This window comes from Dendrobates tinctorius, unplaced genomic scaffold (assembly GCF_039654945.1).
Source record: "Dendrobates tinctorius isolate UK_male_01 unplaced genomic scaffold, ASM3965494v1 ptg000165l, whole genome shotgun sequence".
NCBI lineage: Eukaryota > Metazoa > Chordata > Amphibia > Anura > Dendrobatidae > Dendrobates > Dendrobates tinctorius.
The window spans coordinates 20,264,579-20,288,688 of record NW_027361832.1 but is presented as its reverse complement, the minus strand read 5'-3'; the positions used below and the strand labels follow the sequence as shown (position 1 = coordinate 20,288,688).

The following is a 24,110-nucleotide window of genomic DNA, read 5'->3' as shown; positions in this document are numbered from 1 at the left end:
TACTAGGCTTCCTTTCAACAGGACCAGCGCCTCCCGCGGGCTTGGGGGCATCCGCCGGCAACCTGGAGGCCAGTTTACAGGCCGAAGCAAGCAGGACACCTTTGCAGGCAACAAGACCCCCCTGAAGAGCAGCACACAGTCACTGGCAACCATCTCACCCTCTTCCTTCATTCGCTCCTGGACGTCTCAATCCGCCTCAAGTTGCGGCTCCTCAAGCTTGCTCCTTCTGTCACGTCCCCCCAGATGAATGGTTTATCCTGCAGGAGACCCTGCGTGGAGCCATATTTAAAGACAAATGATGCTCGGGCCCTGCTGCGGCGCGTGGTTTCACTGCAAAACAAACAAAGACTGTAGGGTCGGCCCAGCCTTTGCATCGGCCCTTCGGAGCCCGCCTCCACATGGTCAGAGTTCTCGCCACCACGCGAGCCTGAGGCAGGCTGGCCAGGCGATGGACCAAGCCGTGTCTACTGGCCATACCACCCTGGATACGCCCGAACTCGGAAGCAAAGCGGGGATGGGCTTGGACAGTACTTGGATGGTAGACCTCCTGGGAACACCGAGTGCTGTAGACCATTTTGATGACATTTTGCTCCCTGGCCCAGCTCGGCTAGTATACAGGGGCGTCTTATCAGACACCAACATAAGCTGGAAGCCCCAAGCCGCATAATGCCTCTGATGCCTCTGAGATGGTTTGCAGCTAGGGACGCTACCACGCCTCCTCGCATGCCTCACACCGAGCTCCTTGCCGCGTCTAAGAGTGCTTATTGATCCCTCAGCCTGCCTTCTGGAAATGATGGCGTCATAAGCATCCTGGGCCGTTAAGGGGCCAGGCATTCAGCGGGCGCCCAGGGGATGATTTTTAGAGGACGTCCGGCCGGCAGAAGTAACGTCTTCTTCTGCAAAGAAGCTTGTGTAACTAACCCAATCAAACGGCTGCCCAGGACCCAAATTCAGTACTAGGAAGGAGCGGGAGGGAATTGGGGGTATTTTCCTGCTAAGGCACGCAAATATTAATGATAATAAGACAGACAGGACAGTCTGACACTTGCTGGCGCTGAGGCTGCAGGGGCAAATAGGAGGTGTGGCCATGTGCAAGCATATGTGCGTGCTCGCTTGCAAGTGACTGTGCGCTTCCTAGGTGTGGCGCGCTGCAGACAGTCAAAGGGGTTGTTCCCTTTCATTAAACGTTCTTCCCAGGTTGCAGGCTTTTAGAAAGCAACAAACCGCCCTGTACTCACCCTACCCGGGTCCACCGGAGAGTCTCACCGCTGCTCCAGGTCTGTGGCATTGGCTGCGACGCTGACGTCACGTCAGCAGCCGATCAGTGAGCTCAGCGGCTCTGAGCGGGGCGTTCTGCCTACAACCCCTTTAAGAGAGCCAGCAAAAAAGTGAAGAGAAAGGAAATTACAAAAGGGCCTCTTGCTGAGCACTGGCGATAAGTGAGACAGTCCAAAAAGGAGCGCCAGCCAGGCGTGATTAAGGAACAGGTGCGCTCCTTTAGACCGGGTTCATTTCCAGCTCTGCATTTTTTTCTTGCTGAGCACTGGACAGGGCAGCCGGCAGCCAGACTGCATAGTAGAAAAGCAGCAAGTGAGAAGCCTGTCTCCGCCTACGGCCACACCACCCTGAACACGCCCGATCTCGTCTGATCTCGGAAGCTAAGCAGGGTCGGGCCTGGTTAGTACTTGGATGGGAGACCGCCTGGGAATACCAGGTGCTGTAGGCTTTTGCTTTTTCCTTCCTTCCACCAGCAGGGGTCACTGTCCTCTATGCCTTTTTTCCATTCCCTTTCACAAGGGCACACATGCTTCTTTCCTCTTTTCATTTGCTTTCTCTCTTGCGCTATTTCGTCCGTGCAAACTGCCAGCATCCTTCTCATCACCGTGGGCCTCCAGCATTGTTGCTTATTTACTTTTAATACTAGGCTTCCTTTCAACAGGACCAGCGCCTCCCGCGGGCTTGGGGGCATCCGCCGGCAACCTGGAGGCCAGTTTACAGGCCGAAGCAAGCAGGACACCTTTGCAGGCAACACGACCCCCCTGAAGAGCAGCACACAGTCACTGGCAACCAGAATGGTGACCGGTCTGCAAACCCTGTCTTATGAGGAAAGGTTGCAGGATTTGGGAATGTTTAGTTTGCAAAAGAGAAGACTGAGAGGAGACTTAATAGCTGTCTACAAATATCTAAAGGGCTGTCACATTGTAGAAGGATCAACTTTATTCTCATTTGCACAAGGAAAGACTAGAAGCAATGGGATGAAACTGAATGGGAGGAGACACAGATTAGATATTAGAAAAAATTTTTTAACAGTTAGAGTGATCAATGAGTGGAACAGGCTGCCACGAGAAGTGGTGAGTTCTCCTTCAATGGAAGTCTTCAAACAGAGGCTGGACAGACATCTGACTGGGATGATTTAGCGAATCCTGCTTTGAGCAGGGGGTTGGACCAGATGGCCCAGGAGGTCCCTTCCAACTCTACGATTCTATGATTCTATCTCACCCTCTTCCTTCATTCGCTCCTGGACGTCTCAATCCGCCTCAAGTTGCGGCTGCTCCAGCTTGCGCCTTCTGTCACGTCCCCCCAGATGAATGGTTTAGCCTGCAGGAGACCCTGCGTGGAGCCATATTTAAAGACAAATGATGCTCGGGCCCTGCTGCGGCGCGTGGTTTCACTGCAAAACAAACAAAGACTGTAGGGGCGGCCCAGCCTTTGCATCGGCCCTTCGGAGCCCGCCTCCACATGGTCAGAGTTCTCGCCACCATGCGAGCCTGAGGCAGGCTGGCCAGGCGATGGACCAAGCCGTGTCTACTGGCCATACCACCCTGGATACGCCCGATCTCGTCCGAACTCGGAAGCAAAGCGGGGATGGGCTTGGACAGTACTTGGATGGGAGACCTCCTGGGAACACCGAGTGCTGTAGACCATTTTGATGACATTTTGCTCCCTGGCCCAGCTCGGCTAGTATACAGGGGCGCCTTATCAGACACCAACATTACCTAAGCTGGAAGCCCCAAGCCGCATAATGCCTCTGATGCCTCTGAGATGGTTTGCAGCTAGGGACGCTACCACGCCTCCTCGCATGCCTCACACCAAGCTCCTTGCCGCAGCTAAGAGTGCTTATTGACCCCTCGGCCTGCCTTCTGGAAATGAAGGCGTCATAAGCATCCTGGGCCGTTAAGGGGCCAGGCATTCAGCGGGCGCCCAGGGGATGATCTTTAGAGGCCGGCCGGCCGGCTGGCAGAAGTAACGTCTTCTTCTGCAAAGAAGCTTGTGTAACTAACCCAATCAGACGGCTGCCCAGGACCCAAATTCAGTACTAGTGTGGGGAGGAGGACCCCCATATAGTGTTTGGGCCGGAACCAAGGGGACCGCCATCAGAGTTATTGAAGGAAGCACAACAGGGGAATTACAAAGGGAGACATGCGACTGAGGTTGTCAGGGCAACAGGGGGAGGGGCTAGGGTAAAAGGAGCAGGGGACGCGCTGAAGTGGCAGTTGGGGAAGAGAGGGAGTGAAGGCAGGACACAGGGTGACTTGCAGGGGTACCGAGAGGAGCCTGCGAGGAGAAAGCGGCCGATTTACCGACAAGAGAGACGTGAGAGACTGTGCCCAGAGACTGCTCCCCGCTCCCGTTCTGAGAGAATTATCCCCGCTAAACCCCGCCTTAGAGAGAGAGGAACTATACCTCCGGTTGTGGCCGTGAGTACCGGTAACCAGGCCTCAGAGATCTGGGCCCTTCCCCCCAGCCTTCCCCCATCACGCCGACCCGGCCACCATTGGCCTCAAGATACGCCACCTTGTCACAGGCGGGATTAAAGGCTCGCTACCCTGGCTTAGGAAGAGACTCCTTGGTAAAGGACGGCTACAGGCCTTTCTGGGGAACTGCGTCATCACCGCGCGCCACCTCCATCATTTACTTCAGGGCCTGTTGAGACCCAACGGCATTGCTTTCTTCAGGGCCTGTTGCGCCCCAGCGGCAGTGTTTTCTTCAGGGCCTGTTGCACCCCAGCGGCAGCGTTTTCTTCAGGGCCTGTTGTGCCCCAGCGGAGGCGTTTTCTTCAGGGCCTGTTGCGCCCCAGCGGCAGCGTTTCCTTCAGGGCCTGTTGCGCCCCAGCGGCAGCGTTATCTTCAGGGCCTGTTGCGCCCCAATGTCCCCGTTTCCTTCAGGGCCTGTTGCGCCCCAGCGGCAGCGTTTCCTTCAGGGCTTGTTGCGCCCCAGCGGCAGCGTTTCCTTCAGGGCCTGTTGCGCCCCAACGTCCCCGTTTTCTTCAGGACCTGTTGCGCCCCAACGTCCTCGTTTTCTTCAGGGCTTGTTGCCCCCCAACGGAATTATTTTCTTCAGGGCCTGTTGCCCCCACCGACATCACTTTCCTCAGGACAGCCGCCTCAGCGACCTCAACGCGGCCACGCTACCGAACCCAGCAGTCCCTGGAAGGCTAAGTGAAACTATATTGGGTTAAGATTGTTGAGTCCCTGCGTGGACTGTTGGTGTTGTACTTATTCCTTGTTTTGTTCAGCCTAGCCCTTCGGCTAGGGTTTTATAAAAGTAATTTCGAAAACCACCATTCGTTTAGTGTCTCGTCACTGCATCCTGCGAACCTGTCCGACCCTACACTAGGAAGGAGCGGGAGGGAATTGGGGGCATTTTCCTGCTAAGGCACGCAAATATTAATGATAATAAGACAGACAGGACAGTCTGACACTTGCTGGCGCTGAGGCTGCAGGGGCAAATAGGAGGTGTGGCCATGTGCAAGCATATGTGCGTGCTCGCTTGCAAGTGACTGTGCGCTTCCTAGGTGTGGCGCGCTGCAGACAGTCAAAGGGGTTGTTCCCTTTCATTAAATGTTCTTCCCAGGTTGCAGGCTTTTAGAAAGCAACAAACCGCCCTGTACTCACCCTACCCGGGTCCACCGGAGAGTCTCACTGCTGCTCCAGGTCTGTGGCATTGGCTGAGACGCTGATGTCACGTCAGCAGCCGATCAGTGAGCTCAGCGGCTCTGAGCGGGGCGTTCTGCCTACAACCCCTTTAAGAGAGCCAGCAAAAAAGTGAAGAGAAAGGAAATTACAAAAGGGCCTCTTGCTGAGCACTGGCGATAAGTGAGACAGTCCAAAAAGGAGCGCCAGCCAGGCGTGATTAAGGAACAGGTGCGCTCCTTTAGACCGGGTTCATTTCCAGCTCTGCATTTTTTTCTTGCTGAGCACTGGACAGGGCAGCCGGCAGCCAGACTGCATAGTAGAAAAGCAGCAAGTGAGAAGCCTGTCTCTACCTACGGCCACACCACCCTGAACACGCCCGATCTCGGAAGCTAAGCAGGGTCGGGCCTGGTTAGTACTTGGATGGGAGACCGCCTGGGAATACCAGGTGCTGTAGGCTTTTGCTTTTTCCTTCCTTCCACCAGCAGGGGTCACTGTCCTCTATGCCTTTTTTCCATTCCCTTTCACAAGGGCACACATGCTTCTTTCCTCTTTTCATTTGCTTTCTCTCTTGCGCTATTTCGTCCGTGCAAACTGCCAGCATCCTTCTCATCACCGTGGGCCTCCAGCATTGTTGCTTATTTACTTTTAATACTAGGCTTCCTTTCAACAGGACCAGCGCCTCCCGCGGGCTTGGGGGCATCCGCCGGCAACCTGGAGGCCAGTTTACAGGCCGAAGCAAGCAGGACACCTTTGCAGGCAACACGACCCCCCTGAAGAGCAGCACACAGTCACTGGCAACCAGAATGGTGACCGGTCTGCAAACCCTGTCTTATGAGGAAAGGTTGCAGGATTTGGGAATGTTTAGTTTGCAAAAGAGAAGACTGAGAGGAGACTTAATAGCTGTCTACAAATATCTAAAGGGCTGTCACATTGTAGAAGGATCAACTTTATTCTCATTTGCACAAGGAAAGACTAGAAGCAATGTGATGAAACTGAATGGGAGGAGACACAGATTAGATATTAGAAAAAAATTTTTAACAGTTAGAGTGATCAATGAGTGGAACAGGCTGCCACGAGAAGTGGTGAGTTCTCCTTCAATGGAAGTCTTCAAACAGAGGCTGGACAGACATCTGACTGGGATGATTTAGCGAATCCTGCTTTGAGCAGGGGGTTGGACCAGATGGCCCAGGAGGTCCCTTCCAACTCTAAGATTCTATGATTCTATCTCACCCTCTTCCTTCATTCGCTCCTGGACGTCTCAATCCGCCTCAAGTTGCGGCTGCTCCAGCTTGCGCCTTCTGTCACGTCCCCCCAGATGAATGGTTTAGCCTGCAGGAGACCCTGCGTGGAGCCATATTTAAAGACAAATGATGCTCGGGCCCTGCTGCGGCGCGTGGTTTCACTGCAAAACAAACAAAGACTGTAGGGGCGGCCCAGCCTTTGCATCGGCCCTTCGGAGCCCGCCTCCACATGGTCAGAGTTCTCGCCACCATGCGAGCCTGAGGCAGGCTGGCCAGGCGATGGACCAAGCTGTGTCTACTGGCCATACCACCCTGGATACGCCCGATCTCGTCCGAACTCGGAAGCAAAGCGGGGATGGGCTTGGACAGTACTTGGATGGGAGACCTCCTGGGAACACCGAGTGCTGTAGACCATTTTGATGACATTTTGCTCCCTGGCCCAGCTCGGCTAGTATACAGGGGCGCCTTATCAGACACCAACATTACCTAAGCTGGAAGCCCCAAGCCGCATAATGCCTCTGATGCCTCTGAGATGGTTTGCAGCTAGGGACGCTACCACGCCTCCTCGCATGCCTCACACCAAGCTCCTTGCCGCAGCTAAGAGTGCTTATTGACCCCTCGGCCTGCCTTCTGGAAATGAAGGCGTCATAAGCATCCTGGGCCGTTAAGGGGCCAGGCATTCAGCGGGCGCCCAGGGGATGATCTTTAGAGGCCGGCCGGCCGGCTGGCAGAAGTAACGTCTTCTTCTGCAAAGAAGCTTGTGTAACTAACCCAATCAGACGGCTGCCCAGGACCCAAATTCAGTACTAGTGTGGGGAGGAGGACCCCCATATAGTGTTTGGGCCGGAACCAAGGGGACCGCCATCAGAGTTATTGAAGGAAGCACAACAGGGGAATTACAAAGGGAGACATGCGACTGAGGTTGTCAGGGCAACAGGGGGAGGGGCTAGGGTAAAAGGAGCAGGGGACGCGCTGAAGTGGCAGTTGGGGAAGAGAGGGAGTGAAGGCAGGACACAGGGTGACTTGCAGGGGTACCGAGAGGAGCCTGCGAGGAGAAAGCGGCCGATTTACCGACAAGAGAGACGTGAGAGACTGTGCCCAGAGACTGCTCCCCGCTCCCGTTCTGAGAGAATTATCCCCGCTAAACCCCGCCTTAGAGAGAGAGGAACTATACCTCCGGTTGTGGCCGTGAGTACCGGTAACCAGGCCTCAGAGATCTGGGCCCTTCCCCCCAGCCTTCCCCCATCACGCCGACCCGGCCACCATTGGCCTCAAGATACGCCACCTTGTCACAGGCGGGATTAAAAGCTCGCTACCCTGGCTTAGGAAGAGACTCCTTGGTAAAGGACGGCTACAGGCCTTTCTGGGGAACTGCGTCATCACCGCGCGCCACCTCCATCATTTACTTCAGGGCCTGTTGAGACCCAACGGCATTGCTTTCTTCAGGGCCTGTTGCGCCCCAGCGGCAGTGTTTTCTTCAGGGTCTGTTGCACCCCAGCGGCAGCGTTTTCTTCAGGGTCTGTTGTGCCCCAGCGGAGGCGTTTTCTTCAGGGCCTGTTGCGCCCCAGCGGCAGCGTTTCCTTCAGGGCCTGTTGCGCCCCAGCGGCAGCGTTATCTTCAGGGCCTGTTGCGCCCCAATGTCCCCGTTTCCTTCAGGGCCTGTTGCGCCCCAGCGGCAGCGTTTCCTTCAGGGCTTGTTGCGCCCCAGCGGCAGCGTTTCCTTCAGGGCCTGTTGCGCCCCAACATCCCCGTTTTCTTCAGGACCTGTTGCGCCCCAACGTCCTCGTTTTCTTCAGGGCTTGTTGCCCCCCAACGGTATTATTTTCTTCAGGGCCTGTTGCCCCCACCGACATCACTTTCCTCAGGACAGCCGCCTCAGCGACCTCAACGGGGCCACGCTACCGAACCCAGCAGTCCCTGGAAGGCTAAGTGAAACTATATTGGGTTAAGATTGTTGAGTCCCTGCGTGGACTGTTGGTGTTGTACTTATTCCTTGTTTTGTTCAGCCTAGCCCTTCGGCTAGGGTTTTATAAAAGTAATTTCGAAAACCACCATTCGTTTAGTGTCTCGTCACTGCATCCTGCGAACCTGTCTGACCCTACACTAGGAAGGAGCGGGAGGGAATTGGGGGCATTTTCCTGCTAAGGCATGCAAATATTAATGATAATAAGACAGACAGGACAGTCTGACACTTGCTGGCGCTGAGGCTGCAGGGGCAAATAGGAGGTGTGGCCATGTGCAAGCATATGTGCGTGCTCGCTTGCAAGTGACTGTGCGCTTCCTAGGTGTGGCGCGCTGCAGACAGTCAAAGGGGTTGTTCCCTTTCATTAAATGTTCTTCCCAGGTTGCAGGCTTTTAGAAAGCAACAAACCGCCCTGTACTCACCCTACCCGGGTCCACCGGAGAGTCTCACTGCTGCTCCAGGTCTGTGGCATTGGCTGCGACGCTGATGTCACGTCAGCAGCCGATCAGTGAGCTCAGCGGCTCTGAGCGGGGCGTTCTGCCTACAACCCCTTTAAGAGAGCCAGCAAAAAAGTGAAGAGAAAGGAAATTACAAAAGGGCCTCTTGCTGAGCACTGGCGATAAGTGAGACAGTCCAAAAAGGAGCGCCAGCCAGGCGTGATTAAGGAACAGGTGCGCTCCTTTAGACCGGGTTCATTTCCAGCTCTGCAATTTTTTCTTGCTGAGCACTGGACAGGGCAGCCGGCAGCCAGACTGCATAGTAGAAAAGCAGCAAGTGAGAAGCTTGTCTCTGCCTACGGCCACACCACCCTGAACACGCCCGATCTCGTCTGATCTCGGAAGCTAAGCAGGGTCGGGCCTGGTTAGTACTTGGATGGGAGACCGCCTGGGAATACCAGGTGCTGTAGGCTTTTGCTTTTTCCTTCCACCAGCAGGGGTCACTGTCCTCTATTCCTTTTTTCCATTCCCTTTCACAAGGGCACACATGCTTCTTTCCTCTTTTCATTTGCTTTCTCTCTTGCGCTATTTCGTCCGTGCAAACTGCCAGCATCCTTCTCATCACCGTGGTCCTCCAGCATTGTTGCTTATTTACTTTTAATACTAGGCTTCCTTTCAACAGGACCAGCGCCTCCCGCGGGCTTGGGGGCATCCGCCGGCAACCTGGAGGCCAGTTTACAGGCCGAAGCAAGCAGGACACCTTTGCAGGCAACAAGACCCCCCTGAAGAGCAGCACACAGTCACTGGCAACCATCTCACCCTCTTCCTTCATTCGCTCCTGGACGTCTCAATCCGCCTCAAGTTGCGGCTCCTCAAGCTTGCTCCTTCTGTCACGTCCCCCCAGATGAATGGTTTATCCTGCAGGAGACCCTGCGTGGAGCCATATTTAAAGACAAATGATGCTCGGGCCCTGCTGCGGCGCGTGGTTTCACTGCAAAACAAACAAAGACTGTAGGGTCGGCCCAGCCTTTGCATCGGCCCTTCGGAGCCCGCCTCCACATGGTCAGAGTTCTCGCCACCACGCGAGCCTGAGGCAGGCTGGCCAGGCGATGGACCAAGCCGTGTCTACTGGCCATACCACCCTGGATACGCCCGAACTCGGAAGCAAAGCGGGGATGGGCTTGGACAGTACTTGGATGGTAGACCTCCTGGGAACACCGAGTGCTGTAGACCATTTTGATGACATTTTGCTCCCTGGCCCAGCTCGGCTAGTATACAGGGGCGTCTTATCAGACACCAACATAAGCTGGAAGCCCCAAGCCGCATAATGCCTCTGATGCCTCTGAGATGGTTTGCAGCTAGGGACGCTACCACGCCTCCTCGCATGCCTCACACCGAGCTCCTTGCCGCGTCTAAGAGTGCTTATTGATCCCTCAGCCTGCCTTCTGGAAATGATGGCGTCATAAGCATCCTGGGCCGTTAAGGGGCCAGGCATTCAGCGGGCGCCCAGGGGATGATTTTTAGAGGACGTCCGGCCGGCAGAAGTAACGTCTTCTTCTGCAAAGAAGCTTGTGTAACTAACCCAATCAAACGGCTGCCCAGGACCCAAATTCAGTACTAGGAAGGAGCGGGAGGGAATTGGGGGTATTTTCCTGCTAAGGCACGCAAATATTAATGATAATAAGACAGACAGGACAGTCTGACACTTGCTGGCGCTGAGGCTGCAGGGGCAAATAGGAGGTGTGGCCATGTGCAAGCATATGTGCGTGCTCGCTTGCAAGTGACTGTGCGCTTCCTAGGTGTGGCGCGCTGCAGACAGTCAAAGGGGTTGTTCCCTTTCATTAAACGTTCTTCCCAGGTTGCAGGCTTTTAGAAAGCAACAAACCGCCCTGTACTCACCCTACCCGGGTCCACCGGAGAGTCTCACCGCTGCTCCAGGTCTGTGGCATTGGCTGCGACGCTGACGTCACGTCAGCAGCCGATCAGTGAGCTCAGCGGCTCTGAGCGGGGCGTTCTGCCTACAACCCCTTTAAGAGAGCCAGCAAAAAAGTGAAGAGAAAGGAAATTACAAAAGGGCCTCTTGCTGAGCACTGGCGATAAGTGAGACAGTCCAAAAAGGAGCGCCAGCCAGGCGTGATTAAGGAACAGGTGCGCTCCTTTAGACCGGGTTCATTTCCAGCTCTGCATTTTTTTCTTGCTGAGCACTGGACAGGGCAGCCGGCAGCCAGACTGCATAGTAGAAAAGCAGCAAGTGAGAAGCCTGTCTCCGCCTACGGCCACACCACCCTGAACACGCCCGATCTCGTCTGATCTCGGAAGCTAAGCAGGGTCGGGCCTGGTTAGTACTTGGATGGGAGACCGCCTGGGAATACCAGGTGCTGTAGGCTTTTGCTTTTTCCTTCCTTCCACCAGCAGGGGTCACTGTCCTCTATGCCTTTTTTCCATTCCCTTTCACAAGGGCACACATGCTTCTTTCCTCTTTTCATTTGCTTTCTCTCTTGCGCTATTTCGTCCGTGCAAACTGCCAGCATCCTTCTCATCACCGTGGGCCTCCAGCATTGTTGCTTATTTACTTTTAATACTAGGCTTCCTTTCAACAGGACCAGCGCCTCCCGCGGGCTTGGGGGCATCCGCCGGCAACCTGGAGGCCAGTTTACAGGCCGAAGCAAGCAGGACACCTTTGCAGGCAACACGACCCCCCTGAAGAGCAGCACACAGTCACTGGCAACCAGAATGGTGACCGGTCTGCAAACCCTGTCTTATGAGGAAAGGTTGCAGGATTTGGGAATGTTTAGTTTGCAAAAGAGAAGACTGAGAGGAGACTTAATAGCTGTCTACAAATATCTAAAGGGCTGTCACATTGTAGAAGGATCAACTTTATTCTCATTTGCACAAGGAAAGACTAGAAGCAATGGGATGAAACTGAATGGGAGGAGACACAGATTAGATATTAGAAAAAATTTTTTAACAGTTAGAGTGATCAATGAGTGGAACAGGCTGCCACGAGAAGTGGTGAGTTCTCCTTCAATGGAAGTCTTCAAACAGAGGCTGGACAGACATCTGACTGGGATGATTTAGCGAATCCTGCTTTGAGCAGGGGGTTGGACCAGATGGCCCAGGAGGTCCCTTCCAACTCTACGATTCTATGATTCTATCTCACCCTCTTCCTTCATTCGCTCCTGGACGTCTCAATCCGCCTCAAGTTGCGGCTGCTCCAGCTTGCGCCTTCTGTCACGTCCCCCCAGATGAATGGTTTAGCCTGCAGGAGACCCTGCGTGGAGCCATATTTAAAGACAAATGATGCTCGGGCCCTGCTGCGGCGCGTGGTTTCACTGCAAAACAAACAAAGACTGTAGGGGCGGCCCAGCCTTTGCATCGGCCCTTCGGAGCCCGCCTCCACATGGTCAGAGTTCTCGCCACCATGCGAGCCTGAGGCAGGCTGGCCAGGCGATGGACCAAGCCGTGTCTACTGGCCATACCACCCTGGATACGCCCGATCTCGTCCGAACTCGGAAGCAAAGCGGGGATGGGCTTGGACAGTACTTGGATGGGAGACCTCCTGGGAACACCGAGTGCTGTAGACCATTTTGATGACATTTTGCTCCCTGGCCCAGCTCGGCTAGTATACAGGGGCGCCTTATCAGACACCAACATTACCTAAGCTGGAAGCCCCAAGCCGCATAATGCCTCTGATGCCTCTGAGATGGTTTGCAGCTAGGGACGCTACCACGCCTCCTCGCATGCCTCACACCAAGCTCCTTGCCGCAGCTAAGAGTGCTTATTGACCCCTCGGCCTGCCTTCTGGAAATGAAGGCGTCATAAGCATCCTGGGCCGTTAAGGGGCCAGGCATTCAGCGGGCGCCCAGGGGATGATCTTTAGAGGCCGGCCGGCCGGCTGGCAGAAGTAACGTCTTCTTCTGCAAAGAAGCTTGTGTAACTAACCCAATCAGACGGCTGCCCAGGACCCAAATTCAGTACTAGTGTGGGGAGGAGGACCCCCATATAGTGTTTGGGCCGGAACCAAGGGGACCGCCATCAGAGTTATTGAAGGAAGCACAACAGGGGAATTACAAAGGGAGACATGCGACTGAGGTTGTCAGGGCAACAGGGGGAGGGGCTAGGGTAAAAGGAGCAGGGGACGCGCTGAAGTGGCAGTTGGGGAAGAGAGGGAGTGAAGGCAGGACACAGGGTGACTTGCAGGGGTACCGAGAGGAGCCTGCGAGGAGAAAGCGGCCGATTTACCGACAAGAGAGACGTGAGAGACTGTGCCCAGAGACTGCTCCCCGCTCCCGTTCTGAGAGAATTATCCCCGCTAAACCCCGCCTTAGAGAGAGAGGAACTATACCTCCGGTTGTGGCCGTGAGTACCGGTAACCAGGCCTCAGAGATCTGGGCCCTTCCCCCCAGCCTTCCCCCATCACGCCGACCCGGCCACCATTGGCCTCAAGATACGCCACCTTGTCACAGGCGGGATTAAAGGCTCGCTACCCTGGCTTAGGAAGAGACTCCTTGGTAAAGGACGGCTACAGGCCTTTCTGGGGAACTGCGTCATCACCGCGCGCCACCTCCATCATTTACTTCAGGGCCTGTTGAGACCCAACGGCATTGCTTTCTTCAGGGCCTGTTGCGCCCCAGCGGCAGTGTTTTCTTCAGGGCCTGTTGCACCCCAGCGGCAGCGTTTTCTTCAGGGCCTGTTGTGCCCCAGCGGAGGCGTTTTCTTCAGGGCCTGTTGCGCCCCAGCGGCAGCGTTTCCTTCAGGGCCTGTTGCGCCCCAGCGGCAGCGTTATCTTCAGGGCCTGTTGCGCCCCAATGTCCCCGTTTCCTTCAGGGCCTGTTGCGCCCCAGCGGCAGCGTTTCCTTCAGGGCTTGTTGCGCCCCAGCGGCAGCGTTTCCTTCAGGGCCTGTTGCGCCCCAACGTCCCCGTTTTCTTCAGGACCTGTTGCGCCCCAACGTCCTCGTTTTCTTCAGGGCTTGTTGCCCCCCAACGGAATTATTTTCTTCAGGGCCTGTTGCCCCCACCGACATCACTTTCCTCAGGACAGCCGCCTCAGCGACCTCAACGCGGCCACGCTACCGAACCCAGCAGTCCCTGGAAGGCTAAGTGAAACTATATTGGGTTAAGATTGTTGAGTCCCTGCGTGGACTGTTGGTGTTGTACTTATTCCTTGTTTTGTTCAGCCTAGCCCTTCGGCTAGGGTTTTATAAAAGTAATTTCGAAAACCACCATTCGTTTAGTGTCTCGTCACTGCATCCTGCGAACCTGTCCGACCCTACACTAGGAAGGAGCGGGAGGGAATTGGGGGCATTTTCCTGCTAAGGCACGCAAATATTAATGATAATAAGACAGACAGGACAGTCTGACACTTGCTGGCGCTGAGGCTGCAGGGGCAAATAGGAGGTGTGGCCATGTGCAAGCATATGTGCGTGCTCGCTTGCAAGTGACTGTGCGCTTCCTAGGTGTGGCGCGCTGCAGACAGTCAAAGGGGTTGTTCCCTTTCATTAAATGTTCTTCCCAGGTTGCAGGCTTTTAGAAAGCAACAAACCGCCCTGTACTCACCCTACCCGGGTCCACCGGAGAGTCTCACTGCTGCTCCAGGTCTGTGGCATTGGCTGCGACGCTGATGTCACGTCAGCAGCCGATCAGTGAGCTCAGCGGCTCTGAGCGGGGCGTTCTGCCTACAACCCCTTTAAGAGAGCCAGCAAAAAAGTGAAGAGAAAGGAAATTACAAAAGGGCCTCTTGCTGAGCACTGGCGATAAGTGAGACAGTCCAAAAAGGAGCGCCAGCCAGGCGTGATTAAGGAACAGGTGCGCTCCTTTAGACCAGGTTCATTTCCAGCTCTGCATTTTTTTCTTGCTGAGCACTGGACAGGGCAGCCGGCAGCCAGACTGCATAGTAGAAAAGCAGCAAGTGAGAAGCCTGTCTCTGCCTACGGCCACACCACCCTGAACACGCCCGATCTCGTCTGATCTCGGAAGCTAAGCAGGGTCGGGCCTGGTTAGTACTTGGATGGGAGACCGCCTGGGAATACCAGGTGCTGTAGGCTTTTGCTTTTTCCTTCCTTCCACCAGCAGGGGTCACTGTCCTCTATGCCTTTTTTCCATTCCCTTTCACAAGGGCACACATGCTTCTTTCCTCTTTTCATTTGCTTTCTCTCTTGCGCTATTTCGTCCGTGCAAACTGCCAGCATCCTTCTCATCACCGTGGGCCTCCAGCATTGTTGCTTATTTACTTTTAATACTAGGCTTCCTTTCAACAGGACCAGCGCCTCCCGCGGGCTTGGGGGCATCCGCCGGCAACCTGGAGGCCAGTTTACAGGCCGAAGCAAGCAGGACACCTTTGCAGGCAACACGACCCCCCTGAAGAGCAGCACACAGTCACTGGCAACCAGAATGGTGACCGGTCTGCAAACCCTGTCTTATGAGGAAAGGTTGCAGGATTTGGGAATGTTTAGTTTGCAAAAGAGAAGACTGAGAGGAGACTTAATAGCTGTCTACAAATATCTAAAGGGCTGTCACATTGTAGAAGGATCAACTTTATTCTCATTTGCACAAGGAAAGACTAGAAGCAATGTGATGAAACTGAATGGGAGGAGACACAGATTAGATATTAGAAAATTTTTTTTAACAGTTAGAGTGATCAATGAGTGGAACAGGCTGCCACGAGAAGTGGTGAGTTCTCCTTCAATGGAAGTCTTCAAACAGAGGCTGGACAGACATCTGACTGGGATGATTTAGCGAATCCTGCTTTGAGCAGGGGGTTGGACCAGATGGCCCAGGAGGTCCCTTCCAACTCTAAGATTCTATGATTCTATCTCACCCTCTTCCTTCATTCGCTCCTGGACGTCTCAATCCGCCTCAAGTTGCGGCTGCTCCAGCTTGCGCCTTCTGTCACGTCCCCCCAGATGAATGGTTTAGCCTGCAGGAGACCCTGCGTGGAGCCATATTTAAAGACAAATGATGCTCGGGCCCTGCTGCGGCGCGTGGTTTCACTGCAAAACAAACAAAGACTGTAGGGGCGGCCCAGCCTTTGCATCGGCCCTTCGGAGCCCGCCTCCACATGGTCAGAGTTCTCGCCACCATGCGAGCCTGAGGCAGGCTGGCCAGGCGATGGACCAAGCTGTGTCTACTGGCCATACCACCCTGGATACGCCCGATCTCGTCCGAACTCGGAAGCAAAGCGGGGATGGGCTTGGACAGTACTTGGATGGGAGACCTCCTGGGAACACCGAGTGCTGTAGACCATTTTGATGACATTTTGCTCCCTGGCCCAGCTCGGCTAGTATACAGGGGCGCCTTATCAGACACCAACATTACCTAAGCTGGAAGCCCCAAGCCGCATAATGCCTCTGATGCCTCTGAGATGGTTTGCAGCTAGGGACGCTACCACGCCTCCTCGCATGCCTCACACCAAGCTCCTTGCCGCAGCTAAGAGTGCTTATTGACCCCTCGGCCTGCCTTCTGGAAATGAAGGCGTCATAAGCATCCTGGGCCGTTAAGGGGCCAGGCATTCAGCGGGCGCCCAGGGGATGATCTTTAGAGGCCGGCCGGCCGGCTGGCAGAAGTAACGTCTTCTTCTGCAAAGAAGCTTGTGTAACTAACCCAATCAGACGGCTGCCCAGGACCCAAATTCAGTACTAGTGTGGGGAGGAGGACCCCCATATAGTGTTTGGGCCGGAACCAAGGGGACCGCCATCAGAGTTATTGAAGGAAGCACAACAGGGGAATTACAAAGGGAGACATGCGACTGAGGTTGTCAGGGCAACAGGGGGAGGGGCTAGGGTAAAAGGAGCAGGGGACGCGCTGAAGTGGCAGTTGGGGAAGAGAGGGAGTGAAGGCAGGACACAGGGTGACTTGCAGGGGTACCGAGAGGAGCCTGCGAGGAGAAAGCGGCCGATTTACCGACAAGAGAGACGTGAGAGACTGTGCCCAGAGACTGCTCCCCGCTCCCGTTCTGAGAGAATTATCCCCGCTAAACCCCGCCTTAGAGAGAGAGGAACTATACCTCCGGTTGTGGCCGTGAGTACCGGTAACCAGGCCTCAGAGATCTGGGCCCTTCCCCCCAGCCTTCCCCCATCACGCCGACCCGGCCACCATTGGCCTCAAGATACGCCACCTTGTCACAGGCGGGATTAAAAGCTCGCTACCCTGGCTTAGGAAGAGACTCCTTGGTAAAGGACGGCTACAGGCCTTTCTGGGGAACTGCGTCATCACCGCGCGCCACCTCCATCATTTACTTCAGGGCCTGTTGAGACCCAACGGCATTGCTTTCTTCAGGGCCTGTTGCGCCCCAGCGGCAGTGTTTTCTTCAGGGTCTGTTGCACCCCAGCGGCAGCGTTTTCTTCAGGGTCTGTTGTGCCCCAGCGGAGGCGTTTTCTTCAGGGCCTGTTGCGCCCCAGCGGCAGCGTTTCCTTCAGGGCCTGTTGCGCCCCAGCGGCAGCGTTATCTTCAGGGCCTGTTGCGCCCCAATGTCCCCGTTTCCTTCAGGGCCTGTTGCGCCCCAGCGGCAGCGTTTCCTTCAGGGCTTGTTGCGCCCCAGCGGCAGCGTTTCCTTCAGGGCCTGTTGCGCCCCAACATCCCCGTTTTCTTCAGGACCTGTTGCGCCCCAACGTCCTCGTTTTCTTCAGGGCTTGTTGCCCCCCAACGGTATTATTTTCTTCAGGGCCTGTTGCCCCCACCGACATCACTTTCCTCAGGACAGCCGCCTCAGCGACCTCAACGCGGCCACGCTACCGAACCCAGCAGTCCCTGGAAGGCTAAGTGAAACTATATTGGGTTAAGATTGTTGAGTCCCTGCGTGGACTGTTGGTGTTGTACTTATTCCTTGTTTTGTTCAGCCTAGCCCTTCGGCTAGGGTTTTATAAAAGTAATTTCGAAAACCACCATTCGTTTAGTGTCTCGTCACTGCATCCTGCGAACCTGTCTGACCCTACACTAGGAAGGAGCGGGAGGGAATTGGGGGCATTTTCCTGCTAAGGCATGCAAATATTAATGATAATAAGACAGACAGGACAGTCTGACACTTGCTGGCGCTGAGGCTGCAGGGGCAAATAGGAGGTGTGGCCATGTGCAAGCATATGTGCGTGCTCGCTTGCAAGTGACTGTGCGCTTCCTAGGTGTGGCGCGCTGCAGACAGTCAAAGGGGTTGTTCCCTTTCATTAAATGTTCTTCCCAGGTTGCAGGCTTTTAGAAAGCAACAAACCGCCCTGTACTCACCCTACCCGGGTCCACCGGAGAGTCTCACTGCTGCTCCAGGTCTGTGGCATTGGCTGCGACGCTGATGTCACGTCAGCAGCCGATCAGTGAGCTCAGCGGCTCTGAGCGGGGCGTTCTGCCTACAACCCCTTTAAGAGAGCCAGCAAAAAAGTGAAGAGAAAGGAAATTACAAAAGGGCCTCTTGCTGAGCACTGGCGATAAGTGAGACAGTCCAAAAAGGAGCGCCAGCCAGGCGTGATTAAGGAACAGGTGCGCTCCTTTAGACCGGGTTCATTTCCAGCTCTGCAATTTTTTCTTGCTGAGCACTGGACAGGGCAGCCGGCAGCCAGACTGCATAGTAGAAAAGCAGCAAGTGAGAAGCTTGTCTCTGCCTACGGCCACACCACCCTGAACACGCCCGATCTCGTCTGATCTCGGAAGCTAAGCAGGGTCGGGCCTGGTTAGTACTTGGATGGGAGACCGCCTGGGAATACCAGGTGCTGTAGGCTTTTGCTTTTTCCTTCCACCAGCAGGGGTCACTGTCCTCTATTCCTTTTTTCCATTCCCTTTCACAAGGGCACACATGCTTCTTTCCTCTTTTCATTTGCTTTCTCTCTTGCGCTATTTCGTCCGTGCAAACTGCCAGCATCCTTCTCATCACCGTGGTCCTCCAGCATTGTTGCTTATTTACTTTTAATACTAGGCTTCCTTTCAACAGGACCAGCGCCTCCCGCGGGCTTGGGGGCATCCGCCGGCAACCTGGAGGCCAGTTTACAGGCCGAAGCAAGCAGGACACCTTTGCAGGCAACAAGACCCCCCTGAAGAGCAGCACACAGTCACTGGCAACCATCTCACCCTCTTCCTTCATTCGCTCCTGGACGTCTCAATCCGCCTCAAGTTGCGGCTCCTCAAGCTTGCTCCTTCTGTCACGTCCCCCCAGATGAATGGTTTATCCTGCAGGAGACCCTGCGTGGAGCCATATTTAAAGACAAATGATGCTCGGGCCCTGCTGCGGCGCGTGGTTTCACTGCAAAACAAACAAAGACTGTAGGGTCGGCCCAGCCTTTGCATCGGCCCTTCGGAGCCCGCCTCCACATGGTCAGAGTTCTCGCCACCACGCGAGCCTGAGGCAGGCTGGCCAGGCGATGGACCAAGCCGTGTCTACTGGCCATACCACCCTGGATACGCCTGAACTCGGAAGCAAAGCGGGGATGGGCTTGGACAGTACTTGGATGGTAGACCTCCTGGGAACACCGAGTGCTGTAGACCATTTTGATGACATTTTGCTCCCTGGCCCAGCTCGGCTAGTATACAGGGGCGTCTTATCAGACACCAACATAAGCTGGAAGCCCCAAGCCGCATAATGCCTCTGATGCCTCTGAGATGGTTTGCAGCTAGGGACGCTACCACGCCTCCTCGCATGCCTCACACCGAGCTCCTTGCCGCGGCTAAGAGTGCTTATTGATCCCTCAGCCTGCCTTCTGGAAATGATGGCGTCATAAGCATCCTGGGCCGTTAAGGGGCCAGGCATTCAGCGGGCGCCCAGGGGATGATTTTTAGAGGACGTCCGGCCGGCAGAAGTAACGTCTTCTTCTGCAAAGAAGCTTGTGTAACTAACCCAATCAAACGGCTGCCCAGGACCCAAATTCAGTACTAGGAAGGAGCGGGAGGGAATTGGGGGTATTTTCCTGCTAAGGCACGCAAATATTAATGATAATAAGACAGACAGGACAGTCTGACACTTGCTGGCGCTGAGGCTGCAGGGGCAAATAGGAGGTGTGGCCATGTGCAAGCATATGTGCGTGCTCGCTTGCAAGTGACTGTGCGCTTCCTAGGTGTGGCGCGCTGCAGACAGTCAAAGGGGTTGTTCCCTTTCATTAAACGTTCTTCCCAGGTTGCAGGCTTTTAGAAAGCAACAAACCGCCCTGTACTCACCCTACCCGGGTCCACCGGAGAGTCTCACCGCTGCTCCAGGTCTGTGGCATTGGCTGCGACGCTGACGTCACGTCAGCAGCCGATCAGTGAGCTCAGCGGCTCTGAGCGGGGCGTTCTGCCTACAACCCCTTTAAGAGAGCCAGCAAAAAAGTGAAGAGAAAGGAAATTACAAAAGGGCCTCTTGCTGAGCACTGGCGATAAGTGAGACAGTCCAAAAAGGAGCGCCAGCCAGGCGTGATTAAGGAACAGGTGCGCTCCTTTAGACCGGGTTCATTTCCAGCTCTGCATTTTTTTCTTGCTGAGCACTGGACAGGGCAGCCGGCAGCCAGACTGCATAGTAGAAAAGCAGCAAGTGAGAAGCCTGTCTCTGCCTACGGCCACACCACCCTGAACACGCCCGATCTCGTCTGATCTTGGAAGCTAAGCAGGGTCGGGCCTGGTTAGTACTTGGATGGGAGACCGCCTGGGAATACCAGGTGCTGTAGGCTTTTGCTTTTTCCTTCCTTCCACCAGCAGGGGTCACTGTCCTCTATGCCTTTTTTCCATTCCCTTTCACAAGGGCACACATGCTTCTTTCCTCTTTTCATTTGCTTTCTCTCTTGCGCTATTTCGTCCGTGCAAACTGCCAGCATCCTTCTCATCACCGTGGGCCTCCAGCATTGTTGCTTATTTACTTTTAATACTAGGCTTCCTTTCAACAGGACCAGCGCCTCCCGCGGGCTTGGGGGCATCCGCCGGCAACCTGGAGGCCAGTTTACAGGCCGAAGCAAGCAGGACACCTTTGCAGGCAACACGACCCCCCTGAAGAGCAGCACACAGTCACTGGCAACCAGAATGGTGACCGGTCTGCAAACCCTGTCTTATGAGGAAAGGTTGCAGGATTTGGGAATGTTTAGTTTGCAAAAGAGAAGACTGAGAGGAGACTTAATAGCTGTCTACAAATATCTAAAGGGCTGTCACATTGTAGAAGGATCAACTTTATTCTCATTTGCACAAGGAAAGACTAGAAGCAATGGGATGAAACTGAATGGGAGGAGACACAGATTAGATATTAGAAAAATTTTTTTAACAGTTAGAGTGATCAATGAGTGGAACAGGCTGCCACGAGAAGTGGTGAGTTCTCCTTCAATGGAAGTCTTCAAACAGAGGCTGGACAGACATCTGACTGGGATGATTTAGCGAATCCTGCTTTGAGCAGGGGGTTGGACCAGATGGCCCAGGAGGTCCCTTCCAACTCTACGATTCTATGATTCTATCTCACCCTCTTCCTTCATTCGCTCCTGGACGTCTCAATCCGCCTCAAGTTGCGGCTGCTCCAGCTTGCGCCTTCTGTCACGTCCCCCCAGATGAATGGTTTAGCCTGCAGGAGACCCTGCGTGGAGCCATATTTAAAGACAAATGATGCTCGGGCCCTGCTGCGGCGCGTGGTTTCACTGCAAAACAAACAAAGACTGTAGGGGCGGCCCAGCCTTTGCATCGGCCCTTCGGAGCCCGCCTCCACATGGTCAGAGTTCTCGCCACCATGCGAGCCTGAGGCAGGCTGGCCAGGCGATGGACCAAGCCGTGTCTACTGGCCATACCACCCTGGATACGCCCGATCTCGTCCGAACTCGGAAGCAAAGCGGGGATGGGCTTGGACAGTACTTGGATGGGAGACCTCCTGGGAACACCGAGTGCTGTAGACCATTTTGATGACATTTTGCTCCCTGGCCCAGCTCGGCTAGTATACAGGGGCGCCTTATCAGACACCAACATTACCTAAGCTGGAAGCCCCAAGCCGCATAATGCCTCTGATGCCTCTGAGATGGTTTGCAGCTAGGGACGCTACCACGCCTCCTCGCATGCCTCACACCAAGCTCCTTGCCGCAGCTAAGAGTGCTTATTGACCCCTCGGCCTGCCTTCTGGAAATGAAGGCGTCATAAGCATCCTGGGCCGTTAAGGGGCCAGGCATTCAGCGGGCGCCCAGGGGATGATCTTTAGAGGCCGGCCGGCCGGCTGGCAGAAGTAACGTCTTCTTCTGCAAAGAAGCTTGTGTAACTAACCCAATCAGACGGCTGCCCAGGACCCAAATTCAGTACTAGTGTGGGGAGGAGGACCCCCATATAGTGTTTGGGCCGGAACCAAGGGGACCGCCATCAGAGTTATTGAAGGAAGCACAACAGGGGAATTACAAAGGGAGACATGCGACTGAGGTTGTCAGGGCAACAGGGGGAGGGGCTAGGGTAAAAGGAGCAGGGGACGCGCTGAAGTGGCAGTTGGGGAAGAGAGGGAGTGAAGGCAGGACACAGGGTGACTTGCAGGGGTACCGAGAGGAGCCTGCGAGGAGAAAGCGGCCGATTTACCGACAAGAGAGACGTGAGAGACTGTGCCCAGAGACTGCTCCCCGCTCCCGTTCTGAGAGAATTATCCCCGCTAAACCCCGCCTTAGAGAGAGAGGAACTATACCTCCGGTTGTGGCCGTGAGTACCGGTAACCAGGCCTCAGAGATCTGGGCCCTTCCCCCCAGCCTTCCCCCATCACGCCGACCCGGCCACCATTGGCCTCAAGATACGCCACCTTGTCACAGGCGGGATTAAAGGCTCGCTACCCTGGCTTAGGAAGAGACTCCTTGGTAAAGGACGGCTACAGGCCTTTCTGGGGAACTGCGTCATCACCGCGCGCCACCTCCATCATTTACTTCAGGGCCTGTTGAGACCCAACGGCATTGCTTTCTTCAGGGCCTGTTGCGCCCCAGCGGCAGTGTTTTCTTCAGGGCCTGTTGCACCCCAGCGGCAGCGTTTTCTTCAGGGCCTGTTGTGCCCCAGCGGAGGCGTTTTCTTCAGGGCCTGTTGCGCCCCAGCGACAGCGTTTCCTTCAGGGCCTGTTGCGCCCCAGCGGCAGCGTTATCTTCAGGGCCTGTTGCGCCCCAATGTCCCCGTTTCCTTCAGGGCCTGTTGCGCCCCAGCGGCAGCGTTTCCTTCAGGGCCTGTTGCCCCCACCGACATCACTTTCCTCAGGACAGCCGCCTCAGCGACCTCAACGCGGCCACGCTACCGAACCCAGCAGTCCCTGGAAGGCTAAGTGAAACTATATTGGGTTAAGATTGTTGAGTCCCTGCGTGGACTGTTGGTGTTGTACTTATTCCTTGTTTTGTTCAGCCTAGCCCTTCGGCTAGGGTTTTATAAAAGTAATTTCGAAAACCACCATTCGTTTAGTGTCTCGTCACTGCATCCTGCGAACCTGTCCGACCCTACACTAGGAAGGAGCGGGAGGGAATTGGGGGCATTTTCCTGCTAAGGCACGCAAATATTAATGATAATAAGACAGACAGGACAGTCTGACACTTGCTGGCGCTGAGGCTGCAGGGGCAAATAGGAGGTGTGGCCATGTGCAAGCATATGTGCGTGCTCGCTTGCAAGTGACTGTGCGCTTCCTAGGTGTGGCGCGCTGCAGACAGTCAAAGGGGTTGTTCCCTTTCATTAAATGTTCTTCCCAGGTTGCAGGCTTTTAGAAAGCAACAAACCGCCCTGTACTCACCCTACCCGGGTCCACCGGAGAGTCTCACTGCTGCTCCAGGTCTGTGGCATTGGCTGAGACGCTGATGTCACGTCAGCAGCCGATCAGTGAGCTCAGCGGCTCTGAGCGGGGCGTTCTGCCTACAACCCCTTTAAGAGAGCCAGCAAAAAAGTGAAGAGAAAGGAAATTACAAAAGGGCCTCTTGCTGAGCACTGGCGATAAGTGAGACAGTCCAAAAAGGAGCGCCAGCCAGGCGTGATTAAGGAACAGGTGCGCTCCTTTAGACCGGGTTCATTTCCAGCTCTGCATTTTTTTCTTGCTGAGCACTGGACAGGGCAGCCGGCAGCCAGACTGCATAGTAGAAAAGCAGCAAGTGAGAAGCCTGTCTCTGCCTACGGCCACACCACCCTGAACACGCCCGATCTCGTCTGATCTCGGAAGCTAAGCAGGGTCGGGCCTGGTTAGTACTTGGATGGGAGACCGCCTGGGAATACCAGGTGCTGTAGGCTTTTGCTTTTTCCTTCCTTCCACCAGCAGGGGTCACTGTCCTCTATGCCTTTTTTCCATTCCCTTTCACAAGGGCACACATGCTTCTTTCCTCTTTTCATTTGCTTTCTCTCTTGCGCTATTTCGTCCGTGCAAACTGCCAGCATCCTTCTCATCACCGTGGGCCTCCAGCATTGTTGCTTATTTACTTTTAATACTAGGCTTCCTTTCAACAGGACCAGCGCCTCCCGCGGGCTTGGGGGCATCCGCCGGCAACCTGGAGGCCAGTTTACAGGCCGAAGCAAGCAGGACACCTTTGCAGGCAACACGACCCCCCTGAAGAGCAGCACACAGTCACTGGCAACCAGAATGGTGACCGGTCTGCAAACCCTGTCTTATGAGGAAAGGTTGCAGGATTTGGGAATGTTTAGTTTGCAAAAGAGA

At 54.9% G+C, this 24,110-nt stretch overlaps 12 non-coding genes and 4 pseudogenes across 12 annotated transcripts; all 16 read left to right on the top strand.

The window, feature by feature from the left end:
* The first annotated feature begins 462 nt into the window (after positions 1 to 462).
* LOC141053543 (5S ribosomal RNA) lies at positions 463 to 572 on the top strand (annotated as a pseudogene).
* Positions 573 to 1,607: 1,035 nt separating this feature from the next.
* LOC141053234 (5S ribosomal RNA) lies at positions 1,608 to 1,726 on the top strand. Its single transcript, XR_012220987.1, has one exon. It is a non-coding gene; the product is annotated as a 5S ribosomal RNA (ribosomal RNA).
* A 1,077-nt stretch (positions 1,727 to 2,803) lies between these two features.
* On the top strand, positions 2,804 to 2,923 carry LOC141053406 (5S ribosomal RNA). The gene has a single exon (XR_012221143.1). It is a non-coding gene; the product is annotated as a 5S ribosomal RNA (ribosomal RNA).
* A 2,341-nt stretch (positions 2,924 to 5,264) lies between these two features.
* Positions 5,265 to 5,373, top strand: LOC141053488 (5S ribosomal RNA; annotated as a pseudogene).
* Positions 5,374 to 6,450: 1,077 nt separating this feature from the next.
* LOC141053405 (5S ribosomal RNA) lies at positions 6,451 to 6,570 on the top strand. The gene has a single exon (XR_012221142.1). It is a non-coding gene; the product is annotated as a 5S ribosomal RNA (ribosomal RNA).
* A 2,341-nt stretch (positions 6,571 to 8,911) lies between these two features.
* LOC141053610 (5S ribosomal RNA) lies at positions 8,912 to 9,030 on the top strand. The gene has a single exon (XR_012221229.1). It is a non-coding gene; the product is annotated as a 5S ribosomal RNA (ribosomal RNA).
* Positions 9,031 to 9,680: 650 nt separating this feature from the next.
* On the top strand, positions 9,681 to 9,790 carry LOC141053542 (5S ribosomal RNA; annotated as a pseudogene).
* Positions 9,791 to 10,825: 1,035 nt separating this feature from the next.
* LOC141053609 (5S ribosomal RNA) lies at positions 10,826 to 10,944 on the top strand. Its single transcript, XR_012221228.1, has one exon. It is a non-coding gene; the product is annotated as a 5S ribosomal RNA (ribosomal RNA).
* A 1,077-nt stretch (positions 10,945 to 12,021) lies between these two features.
* On the top strand, positions 12,022 to 12,141 carry LOC141053404 (5S ribosomal RNA). Its single transcript, XR_012221141.1, has one exon. It is a non-coding gene; the product is annotated as a 5S ribosomal RNA (ribosomal RNA).
* A 2,341-nt stretch (positions 12,142 to 14,482) lies between these two features.
* Positions 14,483 to 14,601, top strand: LOC141053608 (5S ribosomal RNA). The gene has a single exon (XR_012221227.1). It is a non-coding gene; the product is annotated as a 5S ribosomal RNA (ribosomal RNA).
* A 1,077-nt stretch (positions 14,602 to 15,678) lies between these two features.
* LOC141053403 (5S ribosomal RNA) lies at positions 15,679 to 15,798 on the top strand. The gene has a single exon (XR_012221140.1). It is a non-coding gene; the product is annotated as a 5S ribosomal RNA (ribosomal RNA).
* Positions 15,799 to 18,139: 2,341 nt separating this feature from the next.
* Positions 18,140 to 18,258, top strand: LOC141053607 (5S ribosomal RNA). Its single transcript, XR_012221226.1, has one exon. It is a non-coding gene; the product is annotated as a 5S ribosomal RNA (ribosomal RNA).
* A 650-nt stretch (positions 18,259 to 18,908) lies between these two features.
* LOC141053574 (5S ribosomal RNA) lies at positions 18,909 to 19,018 on the top strand (annotated as a pseudogene).
* A 1,035-nt stretch (positions 19,019 to 20,053) lies between these two features.
* Positions 20,054 to 20,172, top strand: LOC141053274 (5S ribosomal RNA). The gene has a single exon (XR_012221024.1). It is a non-coding gene; the product is annotated as a 5S ribosomal RNA (ribosomal RNA).
* Positions 20,173 to 21,249: 1,077 nt separating this feature from the next.
* Positions 21,250 to 21,369, top strand: LOC141053401 (5S ribosomal RNA). Its single transcript, XR_012221139.1, has one exon. It is a non-coding gene; the product is annotated as a 5S ribosomal RNA (ribosomal RNA).
* A 2,201-nt stretch (positions 21,370 to 23,570) lies between these two features.
* Positions 23,571 to 23,689, top strand: LOC141053606 (5S ribosomal RNA). The gene has a single exon (XR_012221225.1). It is a non-coding gene; the product is annotated as a 5S ribosomal RNA (ribosomal RNA).
* Positions 23,690 to 24,110: the final 421 nt, after the last annotated feature.